This window comes from Zootoca vivipara, chromosome 1 (assembly GCF_963506605.1).
Source record: "Zootoca vivipara chromosome 1, rZooViv1.1, whole genome shotgun sequence".
Lineage (NCBI taxonomy): Eukaryota > Metazoa > Chordata > Lepidosauria > Squamata > Lacertidae > Zootoca > Zootoca vivipara.
In genome coordinates this window covers 77,761,936-77,777,633 of record NC_083276.1, presented here as the reverse complement: position 1 = coordinate 77,777,633, position 15,698 = coordinate 77,761,936, and the positions used below count along the sequence as shown (strand labels likewise).

General features: G+C 41.7%; 1 protein-coding gene and 1 non-coding gene across 5 annotated transcripts in view; one reads left to right on the top strand and one right to left on the bottom strand.

The window, feature by feature from the left end:
- The window catches only part of PPP6R3 (protein phosphatase 6 regulatory subunit 3), a 67,190-nt gene extending 53,337 nt beyond the window's left edge, over positions 1-13,853 (bottom strand). For all 4 annotated transcript variants that reach the window (XM_060276630.1, XM_060276632.1, XM_060276634.1 and 1 more), the window contains exons 1-2: positions 13,734-13,853; positions 1,505-1,655 (exon numbers count right to left, since the gene is read on the bottom strand). The gene's annotated coding sequence lies outside the window, so the exon portion shown is untranslated. The remainder of the gene's footprint in view (positions 1-1,504; positions 1,656-13,733) is intronic.
- A 547-nt stretch (positions 13,854-14,400) lies between these two features.
- TRNAA-AGC (transfer RNA alanine (anticodon AGC)) lies at positions 14,401-14,473 on the top strand. Its single transcript has one exon. It is a non-coding gene; the product is annotated as a tRNA-Ala (tRNA).
- The last annotated feature ends 1,225 nt before the right edge of the window (positions 14,474-15,698 follow it).

Below are 15,698 nucleotides of genomic sequence, written 5' to 3'. Positions count from 1 at the left end.
AGACAGACAAGAGTGTCTGGAATCAGTCACTGCCTGGCTGAGGGAAGAAATGCAAGCTTAATCCCTTTATGATACATTGTTGGTGAGGAATTTACCGTGCTACAGAACTGTGTTCACCTGTTTCCAGACAAGTTACGCATGTTTTTGGATCCAGCTTTGGTCTTCAGATGTTCAAGTAGCCTTTGTAGCCTGAAGCACATTTCACCAAATTTGGTTGGTACACCAGCTTCCTGAGGAAGTAGGTCTTATTCCATTACCCGTATTTTAGTTGCATTCAGATTAAGCTGCAGTGCTCCAAAGACCATCTCCTCTTGTAAAGACCTACCCATTTTAGGAGATCAAAATCCTAGCTTCAGGTGCCCACACTGTTATGAGTTAGGCAGGCAGCAAATGGAAACAGTGCCTTTCAGTTGTGAACACCCTTCAAAGAGGTGCAGCAAACATGCAAACAAGTACTGCTGGCATTCTGAAGGCCATTTACCACTTTACATTAAGTCACATGAGTGTTCATACAAAATCATTTCCTTGCAAAGAAGGAACCTAACATTTAGAATTTATACAAGTAACCATGAATTTATACAAGTAACCATGAACACTTTGCAGTGTGAAGCTTTCTCATCCTCTGTCCAAAGAAGCAGGGAAAAGTAGCTCAAAGTAGCCTAACTGGACGTTTAAACCTAGCTCAGAAACACAGGCACGGTTAAACAAGTAACAAGTAAAATTTCTAAGCAGTATTCTCTCCAAATGTTACATTAGCAAATAACATCAGTAATGGCAAATGTGAACACTCTCCTCTATTTCACCATTTTAACATATAATAATTTTCAAAAACTTGTCACTATGTGCTTGACTTCTCTAGCTTTTAGGGAGGTACTTCCGCCTTCTAATGGGGGCAAGAAAAGCAGCAGATATTAAATTAATGCAAGCTAGTTAAATTAAACTGGCAATTGAAACAATCTTGCAGCACTGTCACAATAATTAAGAATCTAAACAAATCACATGATACTCCTAAGTCACCTCCCAACTCACCAGAAAGACTATCCTTAAGTAATTTTAAGAAAGCATCAAGAAGCAAACTTCAGTTAAAGGCAAAACCATTTTCACATAAAGGAATTAAACCCAGGCAATCCTATTCAATTAGATTTAGTATAGTGAACAAGCAAATGACTTGAGCATGGATTATTTTCCAGCAACCCAGGGCTTCAATTCCTGTTCCAAAACAGGACTTACAGATCAGGTTATGTGCCATTTTTGCAAACATGCACAAAAAACTTGCAGTGTCGATGCCATATTGATCCTAAATTGAATTTAAGTCATTAGTAATGGAGATAAACTGCATGTGTAGCTAAGGGTTTCAAAAGAAAAAAGGGGGGAAACAAAGAGCAAGAAATAAAGTTATTGGAAGAATGTCTAAAGCATTGTGTTTAGTCAATATTTAGGGGAAGAAGCAAACACCAAAACATTAAGCAACATCTGCAGAGGCATACTAGCTGGTATTTCTTACCTGTTAACAGAAAAATTTAAAAAGAAAAAGAAAAAGTATTCTTTGTGGCTCCTTGCCCATTACAGGGTATCCAGGCAGCAGCAAAATCTTTAAATCTACAGTATTAGCAGATTAGCAGGCTGAATTAGGTTAAGATGAAGCAGATTTCTTCCTATGAGAAAACACAATACAATTTTATAATGTCAACACAATTTCATTAGTGAAGTCAATAATGAACACCTGAATAATGGAATATATTGAGAGCTAGTAAAATGAGAGCAATTTAACTAGGGTAACGTCTCTCACATATTTTACACAATGGTAGAGAGAAAAGCTTAAACTATACTCAGACAAACTGCAGAAGCTATTTGCAGGAACCATAATGTTTCAATAATCACCACAGCAATGGTACCCAATTTAACTCTTCCCCATTTCCATTGCTAGTATTCTCAAACATTATTATTTCTCTATTTCTCTCTCTCTCTCTCTCTCTCTCTCTCTCTCTCTCTCTCTCTCTCTCTCTCTCTCTCTCACACACACACACACACACACACACACACTGCATTTAAAAAAGCAGTCTGGTATGGATTATGAACATTAATCAAAATAACATGCAGTTTTTATTTACAGTTCTAAGCAGTGTTAGGAAGATATAAAAATGAGATACTAAATGGCACCTTAAACCTAGATTATGGGCACAACAACGGATGGTCTAGGCACGCTTTTTTAATAACAAGAATACCAAACTGAAAATACAAGGATACAGACCTCCGAGGTTCCTGGGCCTGTGAGGGAGGAGGAGAGCCGCGAGAGCACCGCGGACCACCAAAAGAACCCCAGATTGAGTTTTCTGGGGGCACGAGAGCTAGGCTGCTCACCGGCAAGCTCACCGGTGACTCCTCTGCTCACCGGCAAGCTCTCTTTGAGAGGTCCAAGAGAGAGCGGAGTTGCAGTCGCGGGCGCCATTTTCGAGTCTACCACTACCCTCACAGAGCAAAGCTCCGAGCCGGTAGCGGAGAGCGGTGGATTAAAAAAAAAGGATTCGAAGACATTGGACACCGTGAGTAAAAGAAAGAAATTTTTCTTGATTGAAAAGATTTGGCCAAGGGAGGAGATTCAAAGAGGAAGTCGATCTCCCCCATTGAGAGAACTGTGAAGCAGTTAATTTGCCTGCAGCCGGAAAGACTGAAAGGAACTTACTAATTACCAAGGATAGGACTTAAAACCTTCCCCGAGGCAGGGTAAAGGGGAGAAGGTTCGAATTCATTAACGTCCCTGAAATTTTTTTAAAATTTGAATTGGGGAAAGACCCCCTGGAAGCTGGAGTCGGGCCCCTGGAGGGATCAGCGAGCCGCCATTATGACATCACAATAAAAAGGAATTTGTTTACCTCTTTGAGGCTGAGAACTGTCAATTGTGAAGAGAGCGTTAAATATAAGGCAGTGTATAAGAAGTTTGACAAATGCTCTTTTCATAAACGGACACAAGATTTTTAGGACATGAAGAATTAAAAAATGAGACTATAACCAGATCGGATATAAACTTGATCCTTGATGTTTTTGGAAATACAAACTGCTCCACTTCCTGCTCTGCACTGTCCCCATGAAATCTGAGATGAGCAGGATGTCGGTAGTCTCAACATCATATGACTGCCTGGACTTCGAGAAGGAACTTTTGGAAATGCTTTTGGACTTGAGAAATGAATTGTTGCAAAACAATAAACAGTTGCATGAAATGCGTGAAGGGAGTCAGAGTTGTGCCGACAGTTTTTAAAATGGAGGGGAAATGAAGGGACAGAGTTTACTTTGTATGTTTTGTATGTTTTCTCTCTATAAATTTTTTTAATAAAAATTATTTTTTTAAAAAAAGAGTTGTGCCGACAGTGAAGAGGGATTAATTCCAGTAGAGAATGAGGAGAAGCAAGAGGAACCACCACCAGTGAGGAAGATGCATGGAACATTGTTCACCCAGTGAGAGGGGGAGGAACAGAACATATGTTTGACCCAAGGACTCTCCAAAGAAGAACCAGCATGGAACAATGTCCTCCCAGTGAGACAGGGAGGGCAGGATCCATACTGGGGCCGGAATTTAAAGGGGAAAAACTGAGATAGGGCTGGAAAGTGGAATTATAACTGGATGGTTTTGTACTACAGTATTTAAAGAATTGGGGTGGCAGCAGGGGATGATTAAGGAAGAATAGTGGGCAGGCTGAGACAGAGTGGGAGTGGGGTGAGGGGTAATAATGGATGTAAATTTTTAACTGATTTAGATGGTCTGAAACTGGAATGACTTATGGAACTTGCTGAAGTATCTGGATGACCCTGAGTTCAGGGGAAGGGGGGCTGAATTAGTTTTAAGTGTTTAAATGTTATTATGATAGAAAAATTAATATTTAAATTTATGGAAAAAATTGGTAATAAATTTGAGGCTAAGGGGAGAAATAGAGGAAGGGTGGGGAAATAATTTTGATTTGGATAAATTGGTTAATTATTGGTGCAGAATAGATGATGTTTTTAGAATAGAATATTTGAGAGATAATGATAAAATGTGTTAGAATGATTTAAGATATAGGATGAAAATTGCTTAATTGGGATTTTAAAATGGACCCAGTGAGGGGGGAATTGAGGAAGTCAACAATGTTAAGTAAAAAATGTAAGAATTTATATGTTTTTCTTTTTCATGTTTTCTTTTTGTTTGTCTTTTTTGTTTTGTTTTTGTGATTTTGTAATACTGGAAAATGAATAAAATTATTATTTTTGGGGGGGGGGAGAAAATACAAGCATACAAAGCTGAAAATGTATGAACTGCAGCTAAAATATTATGTTCATTTTCCACATTTAGTCCTTCCCCTGCCCATTCCCCTAATATTCTTAAAAAGGGTCTCTTTTCCAGTCTTCAGAGAGTAGCTGGAAGTGGGGAGGCAGAAAAACGTCCTCCTTTCCTTCTACTTTGCAGTTTTAATCTGAAATCTTAGGCACAGTACTGCACCCAGAGCTAATGAAATTCCCTGTCTCAAAATGCTCCTAGGACAATGGGAGTTTTGAACACTGGTTCTAAGTCTTTGAATTCTAAAAGGGACAGAAATTCAGAACTACTATAACATATGCTTTTGTACATCATGTGGTATTAAAATAATCAATATGAATGGTGGCCAGGATCAAAACAACTGGACAACTCAATCATTGTTTAACCAAAGGGACTGTGTTGGGTGGTAGTTCTTGAACAGCAGCATACATGGAAAACCACTTTTGAAGCAAGGAGCCTTTCAGAAGCAGTTTATGATGTGGTATGGGGTGTCCACTCATAGGGTAAACAGAGAACATCAGGTATGCCCAAGCATACCCCAAGTACTCCTTTTGATCTTGAGCATTATAATCACCAGAACAACTGCACTAGTTTATTACTATTAGCCCTCCATAGTCTGTGTTTCAATACTGATTTACATGGGACAGTAAAGGTAAAGGTACCCCTGACCATTAGGTCCAGTCGTGACTGACTCTGGGGTTGCGCGCTCATCTCGCATTATTGGCCGAGGGAGCCGGCGTATAGCTTCCAGGTCATGTGGCCAGCATGACAAAGCCGCTTCTGGCAAACCAGAGCAGCACATGGAAACGCTGTTTACCTTCCCGCTGTAGCGGTTCCTATTTATCTACTTGCATTTTGACGTGTTTTCGAACAGCTAGGTTGGCAGGAGCTGGGACCAAGCAACGGGAGCTCACCCCGTCACAGGGATTCGAACCGCCGACCTTCTGATCAGCAAGCCCTAGGCTCAGTGGTTTAACCACAGCGCCACCTGGGTCAGTATACTAACCAAATCATACAATTTCCTTATTTAATAAATGGGTACTATATTATCTAAGGAAATGAGAGCCAAAACACATATTTACAAAGCTGTAATTCCCAGAATTGTGTGGGTTCAGTGAGTTTACATTTATAATGGAAATGTTGCTTCTGCTGAGTGCTCTCAGATACTAATAACCACTTTCAATTTAGGCAGCAAATAGGATAATGAATCTTCAAATGAAATATCAACGCAAAAGACTGTTGAATAATCACTTTTACTAGATAAAGATAGAATGTTTCAAAGCAGTCTTTTTTGCTGGAGATAAAAAACAAGTTTCCAATAATATGATCCATATATTTCCTGAATGAGAATGAATGCTAATTGGTTATGATCTGGAACTAAATAAAGCCTTGATGCTGTGTAGAAACATAATTTATAAACCTCCGGACAGAAAACCTAATCACACACTTTAGGGAACAAGAGGAATATTTGTGAAATTAAGGGTTTCTGTTCAGCATTCCCTGTACACATGGAAACATAACCAAATAAGAGAATTTCCTCAAAGATCAAGAGCCAAACTAGGTACCCATGAGTCAGGATCAATCCCAACAAAAGCTGTTTGAGAACTGAAATCCAGTACAGTTTTGGGGCAACAAATGTAATCAGAGTAGAGGAAGTAGACAGGTGGGTAAAAGTTGTTTTGAAAAAAGCAACTCTCCATTATTGCTCTGATCTGCAGCCCACAACATTTGCATTTCAATTTTTCAAAAGACCCTCAGGAATGATTACTAGTTCTTCAGTGCCTAAACTTTTCCAGAATCAAAGGCCAGTAGGTACTGAGTAGAATAGTGCTCCTTCATGGCATCAGGAATCAAAGGGTTTGGCGGGGAGAAATAATTTCTTTTCTGAATAGTTTACAAACATATGTAGAATACACACACACACACACACACACAGATATATATACACACACATTTTAGAACATATATACTGTATAAAATCAATACAAATACCAACTGAGATTAAATAAAATCTCTACTTTAAAGCCTGTTGAAAAAGTAACATTTTCAACAGGCACAAAAGACGATAGAGAAGATTTGAGTCTGAAATACAGTACAGTGGTACCTCGACAACTGAACGATTTGACTTCCGAAGGTTTCGACTTCCGAAGTCGACAACACTGGAAGTCTTTTCGTTCTGCGCCTGCGCAAAGCGGCGCGCGCGGTCGGCACATGCGCAGAAGCGCAAAATCACGCTTCACACATGCACAGAAGCAGCGCTTCGACAACTAAAGACTTCGACTTACGAAGACGGCCGCGGAACGGATCGTCTTCGTAAGTCGAGGTACCACTGTACAACAGGGGTTCCAAAGCGTAGGTGCTGCCACACTCGAGACCCAGAATTTTTAAAACTTTTATAGTTGTTTATTTTTATCCTTCCCTGATAGATATGTCCAAATGAAGGGATGCAGCACCTGAGAGCACTAGCTGAACAGCTTTGGGAAACAGAGAGCCAGAGCCACATAGGTAGCAGAATGAGATCAGTAAGCTAAAAACATCTGGGGGTTTAAGGGTGGTTTTCTTGGGAGATATAATGTCCACAAACTATTTCCTTCCAAATAGGTTTGACTGGTTTATTTTTAAATAAAACAAATTAAACTACTACAAAAACTCCATAGACATCCAGTGCTACCTCCCTCCAAAGGAACCCAAACCTGGGTAAACTGAAACATTTCCCCCCTCAAATATATATTCCTAGGTTTAACTGCAAATGAAGCCATGGTCTCCCCTATCTACCCAAAGGTATTGCTATTTTATTATAGTTTAGGTTGAGCAGATGTCTACAGCACCATTGCTGTAAGATAGAAGATCATGAAATTGCTACCAGAAAGAGCACCTTCACTATAACATGAAAACAAAAATAGTATCATGGAATTGTAGAGTTGGAAGGATCATCTAGTTCAACCCTCTGCAATGCCGGAAACTTTAACCTAACATGGGGCTTGAACCCACAATCCTGAGATTAAGTCTCATGCTCTACCAATTAAGCTATGTTCTACAAATAGTTAGTCCACTAGGACAGGTAGTGTACAAATATTTTAGATCAATTTCAAGCATGGTGGTTTTCTAGTGGAAACATAGGGCTCTGAAGTTCACTAAATAATCAAGAGCAGACTATTTAGGCACACAGTACCCCCAGGTTTGTTTCCTGCAATATTGTTTCAGTGGGAAACCAGATGCCTATGGGAAGCCTGCAAGCCAGACCTGAGGATAACACCTACTTGTGATTCCCACCAACTGGTATTCAGAGGCATACAGACAATGGACACAGTACATAGCCATCATGGCGAGCCGTATACAGTATTCCGGCGTATAAGACGACCTCAAACGTTTCCAGTTAAAATATAGAGTTTGGGATATACTCGCCATATAAGAAATACGACCCGGCGTATAAGACGACCCCCCGACTTCTGAGAAGATTTTCCTGGGTTAAAAAGTAGTCTTATACGCAGGAATATACAGTAGCCATTGAATACCTCCTTCTCAATGAATTAAACCTCTTTTAAAGTCATCCAAACTGGAGACTTTATTCCATAGATTAACTATATGCTAGCTGAAGAGGTACTTTCTTTTGTCTGTCCTAAATCTTCCACATGCAGCTTTATTGGATGGCCACCGGTTCTACCGTGTTTCTAAGAAAATAAGACACCGTGTGTGTTTTTTGAGGAAAAATAAATATAAGACGGTGTCTTATTTTTAGGGGATGTCTTATTTTTTAATTACATGTCCAGCCTAGCTTATTCCTTGGCGGCCTCCAGAGCTGCGCCTATCACTATGTCTTATTTTCGGGGTATGGCTTATATTGCGCAAATGCTTAGAAATCCTGCTACAGCTTATTTTATGGTACGTCTTATTTTTGGAGAAAAAGTAGTATGAGGAAGAAAAACTTATCTTTATTACATCATTCATAATCTTATACACCTCTCTCATGTCCCCCCTCTTTCTTGCATTTTTCTGTAAACTAAAAAGCCCCAAACATTGTAATCTTTCCTCACAGAAGAGCTGCTCCAGCCCATTGATCATTTTGATTGACCTTCTCTAAAAAAAATTCCAGCTCTACAATTGCCTCTTTTTGAGGTACAACAACCAGCACTCTACAGAATCCTCAAAGTTCATTATATGGAATTGTATAATGGCACTGTACTAGCAGTTTTATTTTCAAACCTTTTCTAATGATCCCAAACAGGGAACCTGCACTTTTCATATCACCTCAAGTTGTCCAGAACTAGCCCAAGGTCAGTCACCACCAATTCAGTCACCATTATAAAACATGAATCACTTCACATACTTGCTTTCATTGAATTTCATTTGCCATTTTAACACCCTATCACTCAGTCTGGAGATCCCTTTGGAATGTCTCCTAACCACTTTTTGTTTTTACAACTTTTCATCATTTGGTATCATTAGCCAACTTGGCCACTTTCATTGTTCACCTTCAGAGATGCATACCTATTTCTTTTTTCTTTTTTGCAACTTTCCCCAGCATTTCAATTCTAAAAAAATGTAAAGCAGCATTAACAATTATAACGTTTCTCACTTGGGAGAATGTTGTTCCTAACCCATCACTTAGGCATGACCTACTAGCACTTAGGCTACACAACAGTATTCCAAGTTCTTATCAGCATGTGGAAATGCAAAGGAATTACACACAGAGATATAAGTCTTATATTCAAGAATTAATCCAGAACAAACTGCTATTCTGAATTCTTTATACAAACCACTTGCTCTGTTGGCACCAGTCTGCCTCGAGAGACAACAGAGTGTGCCCCCCCCCCCCGTGGCTAAGCCAAACTGCTGCCCGAGTAGCACCAAAGTCACCTCCCTGGGCACAAGCCTAGCAGGGTGTACTGAGGTCCTGGGCTGCCTAGACAAGACCCTCCTCTCAGCCTCACTGACGTGGTCCAAAAGAAAGCAGAGCAATACATTGGCATCAGCTTGGCTGCAGCAGTTGCCAGGAGGAGACATACAAGGCGCCATGCAACCTTCTTAGGGACTCCACTCTGGATGTGTGTATGGTTTTGAGTAGCCTTTTCTTCTCCCAAAGGTATTCCACAAGGCAGCAGAGGTTTAGGATAGGAGTTTCCCTTCTCCTAGGTAGGCTACCTTCCCAGGTTGACGTGCCCAATCTGCCCCTCACTTCCCTCTACAGCACATGCAGAAATTGGCTTCTTGACTATTGGACCCACTTTTGGTCTTGTCTGCTCAATCCACCAGAGCTTGTCTTTGCACGCAAGGGTAGTCTCTAACTGACTAAAGGTTTGAGACCCATCAGCTACCCTTGCCCAGTTTGGCCAGCCAGTTGAAGCCATTTCATTTGTGTCCGCTTGCTGTTGCCTGCTGACAGCTTCTAGGAGCCAGAGGTAAGAGCTAAGTGCAGGGTGGGGACCAAAGGTGGGCAAGCTGCCCCAGAAGGAGCACAACTTGTCCCCAAGAGGTAATATCCCTCCCCTAACAACTCATACACTCAAACTGCCCCTAATACCTCATATACCCCACCAGTTGCTCTAGTTCATATATTTACAGTGGAGACTGGTATTACTGGTTTAATCTGCATTTTGGCTGCATTTATGTAAGCCAACTTGATCTTTTACCAATAAATTGATTAACTTTGTCCTTGTGATGCACTTCACTAAAGCGATCAATCTGAACCTACAAAATCATTCACGTAATCATAATTCCACATTGCCTTTTAAACATTATCCAGTATCACCTTTTCATGCTCAAAAATCCAACACTGTTAGATCTAGTTACAGGTAGGTAGCCATGTTGGTCTGAGTCGAAACAAAATAAAAAAATTCCTTCAGTAGCACCTTAAAGACCAACTAAGTTTTTATTTTGGTATGAGCTTTCGTGTGCATCTAATATGCATTTCGTGTTAGATCTAATATGCATCTTTAGATCAAACGTAAGTAAACCCCAATCTCAAATTCAATCTTAATGACAAGGTCAAAAGCTAGGCTTTATGTTTTACAGTAAATTAAGAGTGATACTAAATGAAATGCTTGAGATTTGTGATCCATCTCCCATTGCCTCAGATCTCTTTTGAATATGCCCAGAGGCTCCCATACAGCATCAAGACCACAGCACAGAGGGACTTAAACTCTTTCCTGTATGCCATTTTGCAAATGCAAATCATGCCTCTCCCAGCCAAAACACGTCTGCTATTTGACCCAGTATGAGAAGCTGTAAGCATACCTGTGAATTTTCTCCACTTGTGTGAGTAGCAGCTGAAAGGTGGGCAGAGATTACCCCCAGGAAAAAAGCATATGGAGAAGGTTCAAAAATCCCCCAGAGCCCTCATGGCTACTTCCAAGAGAAAATGAAAGTTTTGACCACAAATCTCTAATATCTGGTCTGTTTTGGGACTAAGAGCAAAGGTTAGTTTCATTAACCTACTACTGTATTGCAGAAGCAAAGCTCCATTAATTTTCAAAAGTATTTTACACCCTACATAGGACTGAATCAGCTTTAACATTAGCTGATTTCATTGGGCTTAGGTATGTCTTCTATCCAGGATTGGGAGCACAAAGCATTTTGTAACTCAATTTCCAGAACGGTTTCAGCGTCATATATGAAAATCTTTTCACTTATCCCACTTCCAGAATAATAGCATTTGACCTATGCTGGCTAGAATATACATTAAATTTAGAACTGACTCTTGGATTCTTGCTCAAGTAAATAGTGCAATCCTATACTGTACCTATCTATAAGGGACACTGGTGGTGCTGTGGTCTAAACCACAGAGCCTAGGGCTTACCAAGATTGGCAGTTTTGCTCGGTCCCAGCTCCTGCCAACCTAGGAGTTCGAAGCACATCAAAGTGCAAGTAGATAAATAGGTACCGCTCCAGCGGGAAGGTAAATGGCATTTCCGTGCGCTGCTCTGGTTCGCCAGAAGTGGCTTAGTCATGCTGGCCAGATGACCCGGAAGCTGTACGCCGGCTCCCTTGGCCAGTAAAGTGAGATGAGCGCCGCAACCCCAGAGTTGTTCGTGACTGGACCTAATGGTCAAGGGTCCATTTACCTTTATACCTATCTACTCTAATGTAATATTCATTTGAGTTCAATGGGGCTTATTCCCAAATTTGTGGGTATAGGATTGCAGCCTTAGTTGTGAAAAGTGAAAAAATGCCTTCATCCTCTGTCTCCTAAGACATGCAAGAAATGGTGTTTATCTAGTGATATTTCCATCGTATTTAAGCCTTGACAATAAGAACAATGTATCTCCAACAGAGAAGTTTTAAATTAAATAATTATTTAAAGGTTTTCATATTTCCCTTCAAATTCTTCAATACTCAAATAATCAAAAGTTGGAAGAACTTTATGCTCATCTAATCTATGTAAAAGGCCTTTTCCACAACTGATGCTACAACTTATTTTAGCCTGGAATATAACACTTGCAGGTCTTAATGTCACTTTGAGATATGTATGAAAAGCAGGATGAAAATAAAATAGATTGATAGTGGAAATGGTAAAGTATTCTATTTAAAATGCATTGTATGCTCTAGCTAGCTACTGTAGGTTTTCCTCCATTCTACTTAGAGGCGAGAGGTGAAAGAACCACTGCAAGTACCATCTGTGGAAACAGAACTAAAGAATTCAAATCCAGAAAGCTAATGCACAGCACATCAAGAAAGCTGCACCATTTCTTGAGTGCCTATAGTAGGAAAGGCTGTGTTTACAGATGGCTCAAGCCAATAAAGATAGCACGATACAAGAGAAAATATGGCAAAAAAAACAGTCATCAGTCAATATGGAAAACAATCCTTCCAGACCCTAATCTGGCTGGAAGTACATGCTGAATTAGATACTAAAGCATAGGTATCTGAGCACTCCAAACATTTTTTAATTTTTTTTAGTAGTAACCATTTTATCTTTTGAGCAATTATTCATTATTCAAGTATCGTTCTACCTAGTCTCTTATCCTCCTTTTACCCCACTGACGTTGTCAGCAAGACTTTTCCCCTCAATATCTTCCCCATGGAAACCATCAAAATAATGAAGGATACCGATTGGGCTGATCAATTGCCCCACTAGCAAAAGTTCAAAAATTAGTGGAGTTCAGATGTTAGTATTACTAATTAAACTCATAGATTCCACAAGACAGCATTATCACAAACATTGCACAATGTTACTAACACAAGTACTGTAGTTTAAAATGAAACTGGCAGTTCTAGTAGGAAAAATGTTGCAATATCTATTAGAATGCAAGGGTAAATAAAGAACTCTCCTCGATTTTAAATCAAGGATTGTTGCAGGAAGTAGTTGTTTCTACTAAGTTTTTCAATCTAAAAATAAGTATTGCTTGAAAAAGCAGCCAATTGACGTCAACACTTTCCCTCTAACTTTGTCCCGGCCAGGAAAAAGGAAGCATCGAAGCAGAGGAAGTATCTAACAACCTAGAACGTGCTTTATTTGTGCGGGATAAAAACTTTAAATCCCGCCCAAACTGTTTGCCTGAAGCAGGATGCTCGTATCCCGCTCTATTAATACAGTCATATTACAGCAGCTCCTGCAGGAAACCACAAACAAGCTCCCACCACCCAAGTTCACATCCCAGAAGCCAAACGCACAAGACCTTCTTGCTACCCTTTAAGCAAAGGTTCATTTCACATCTTCGCTCAGCCAAGGAAGCGAGTCCAAAGGTTGTTTACGAGGAAGAGGCCATCCTTCTACAGTACAACTATTTCCCCCCTTTCTTTTTGTAGGAAAGACGGGAGAGGATATAAATGGGAATTTTTACACTCCCCCCACCCCTCAAAAGAAGCCCAGAAGAGTTCGCACACCAGCCCAGAGTCTCCCCATGTGGGAAAAGACCGAGGGAATGGGAGGACGTGGGGTGCGGGCAGGGGGTCCCCAATATCCGCTCACTCCTTCGCAGAAGGCGGCGGCGGCAGCAACCAACGACACCCCCACGGCCTTCAGGAGAAGAAACGGCTTCGGGTACTCCCTTCGTTTCCACCCCTCCTCACATGGTAGAATGAGGGAGGCGGGAGGGGAAGAGACGCAGGCCGCTGCGACGCAGAATTGGGGGACTGCGGGGGAGGGGGGCAAATCTCAGGAAGCAAAACAAACCGAGGCGCTTAGGCCGCTGCTGGGAGGTGAAGGGTGAGAGAGACGGAGAAAGGAAGGCCTCATCCCACTTCCCTATAGGATCCAAGCCGGGAAAGAGAGGCGGTGGGTGGTTCACAGGGGCGACTAAGCGGTGGGGGGAGGGGAGGACTTTCTCCCACTCAAGCGGTTCCTAGGCCTCCCCGGCCCCCACCCGATCCCTCAAAGGGAAGAAGGAACGACACCCCCCCCATCCCGCCTTTACTGTCCTCGAGCCTCGTGAAGAACAATTAACTCGAGGCGCTGAAATGGGCCCAACGCACAACCCCCCCACACCTCCTCAAGCGCGCCTCTTACCCCCCCTCCTGGCGGACCCCCCCCGCTCAGGCGGGAAAAGTACTGCTCGCCACCATCACCGACTCTTCAAGATGGCGGACAAATCAGCTCCTTCGAGTCCTCCTCTGTCCCCATCCCCCCCATTCCTGCCAATCAACCCTCTAAGGCTCACACCTTTCCTCATCAATCACCTCTTCTATTGGACAATGGCAAAAGCCTCTGTTTCCTACTGGTTCCAACGTGTCGTCGATCACACGCCAAGATACCTCACCATTGGGCAATAAAGGGGATAAAGGCCGGGGTCAGGGCTTTGTTTCGCCCAATCAGCGTTTTCAGACGGGCGCCTCTAACTTCCCACCTCTACGCCTTAGCAACCAACTGACGTCACTTTGAAAGACGTTCATGTTGTCCAACTAAAACCTCCGCTCCTATTTAAAAATAAACCAATGGCGGCCAATCGCTTGCTGAAGAGCTCGGACCAATGAGAATGAACGAGGGCAAACAAATGACTAGTTGCGAATACCCTTCACTATTGGGCGGCGTGAGAAACCACGCCCTCTTTGTGTAATTAAAGATATCAAACTGCCTGACAACAGCGGCTTCTTTAACAGGATGGGGCGGAGTTGAAGCGGAACGAGGCTTACGAAAGGCACTACTTGTAAATCAGGCGTAACCCGCTCACAAGCCTGGGGAATTAGCTCAAATGGTAGAGCGCTCGCTTAGCATGCGAGAGGTAGCGGGATCGATGCCCGCATTCTCCAATTTTTTCTTAGTTGTTTCCCCCTTGTAACGCACATGCTTTACAAATCCTTAACTGTAATTGTGGCATCCCTTTTTCCCCTCGCTAACATTGTCTCGCAGCAGATCTTCCCTTCAGGGGTTGTGTAACACTGAAGCCCGAACGTAATTTTTAACAGGTGAGGCTCACCGTTACATGCATCTGCTAAAGTCCAAAAATCGACCCCTCTCCCCCCAAAACCTCTCACGTCGGCTATTTCCAGGGTAGGGTTAGGAAGAGCGAAGGAAAGGTGGTCGTAGTGCTGATGGAAAACACAATTAAAAGTTAGTGCTCCTTATTTTGAGGAGCTCGTAACGTGTGCGGCTGCCCATGATTGTTAATGCACACGATGTCCTCTCTTTTTTAAGCAGTAAAATATGTTAGCTATCCTACAAAATAGGCAATACTGACCTTTCCAAACAAAATATAAGTTTCTGAGGCTACAGACAACCCTATGGCACCTGGCAGTTAAGTCCCACCGAAACCAATACTGTACTATACATCTTACTTCTAAAGCATATATAAGGTTGCCCTGTAAATGTCTGCCTCCTGGATCCACAAAGAGTATCCACAAAGAGGCCAAGATTTGAACAGGGACCGGGTTTAAAGTTTTGTTTTATAAGGGAAACACACACTTGAAATCAGTGTGTCTGGAACCTGCATAGTTTTGAGGAACAGCCTCATTCCTAACTAATGCATGGCAGCAATGTGTCCTGCAATTGTGTCCAGCACGTGACAGCTAACTCACAAGGCTGGACAAATCCTTGCGTAAAAGTTGACACTGTTGTCACATACTGTACTGCACACCTTCCCTTCCCTTCCCTTCCCTTCCCTTCCCTTCCCTTCCCTTGTGGTTTCAATCTGGGCAGCTATGCCAGTAACCATGGCAAGCTTACTAAGAGTCTGTACCGGTCACTTTTATTCCTCCATCCCTTGTTACATAAGTCCAATATTAATTATTTCAGTTTTAATTACAGCATCTACTCAGTGACTTGCATAACAGAAGCAAACCTAAATGCAGAAAGGATTTATACAAGAGATGACATATGCTAAAACTCAACCACAAACAGTTGCTGATTTTTCCTGTTCAAAAGAGACAACTGGAAAAGCAGCTCAAGATATCCTATTTGGATAAATGCATCCCAGGAATATGTGTACAGTGGTACCTTGGTTTACGAACTTAATCCGATTCGGAAGTCCATTTTTTA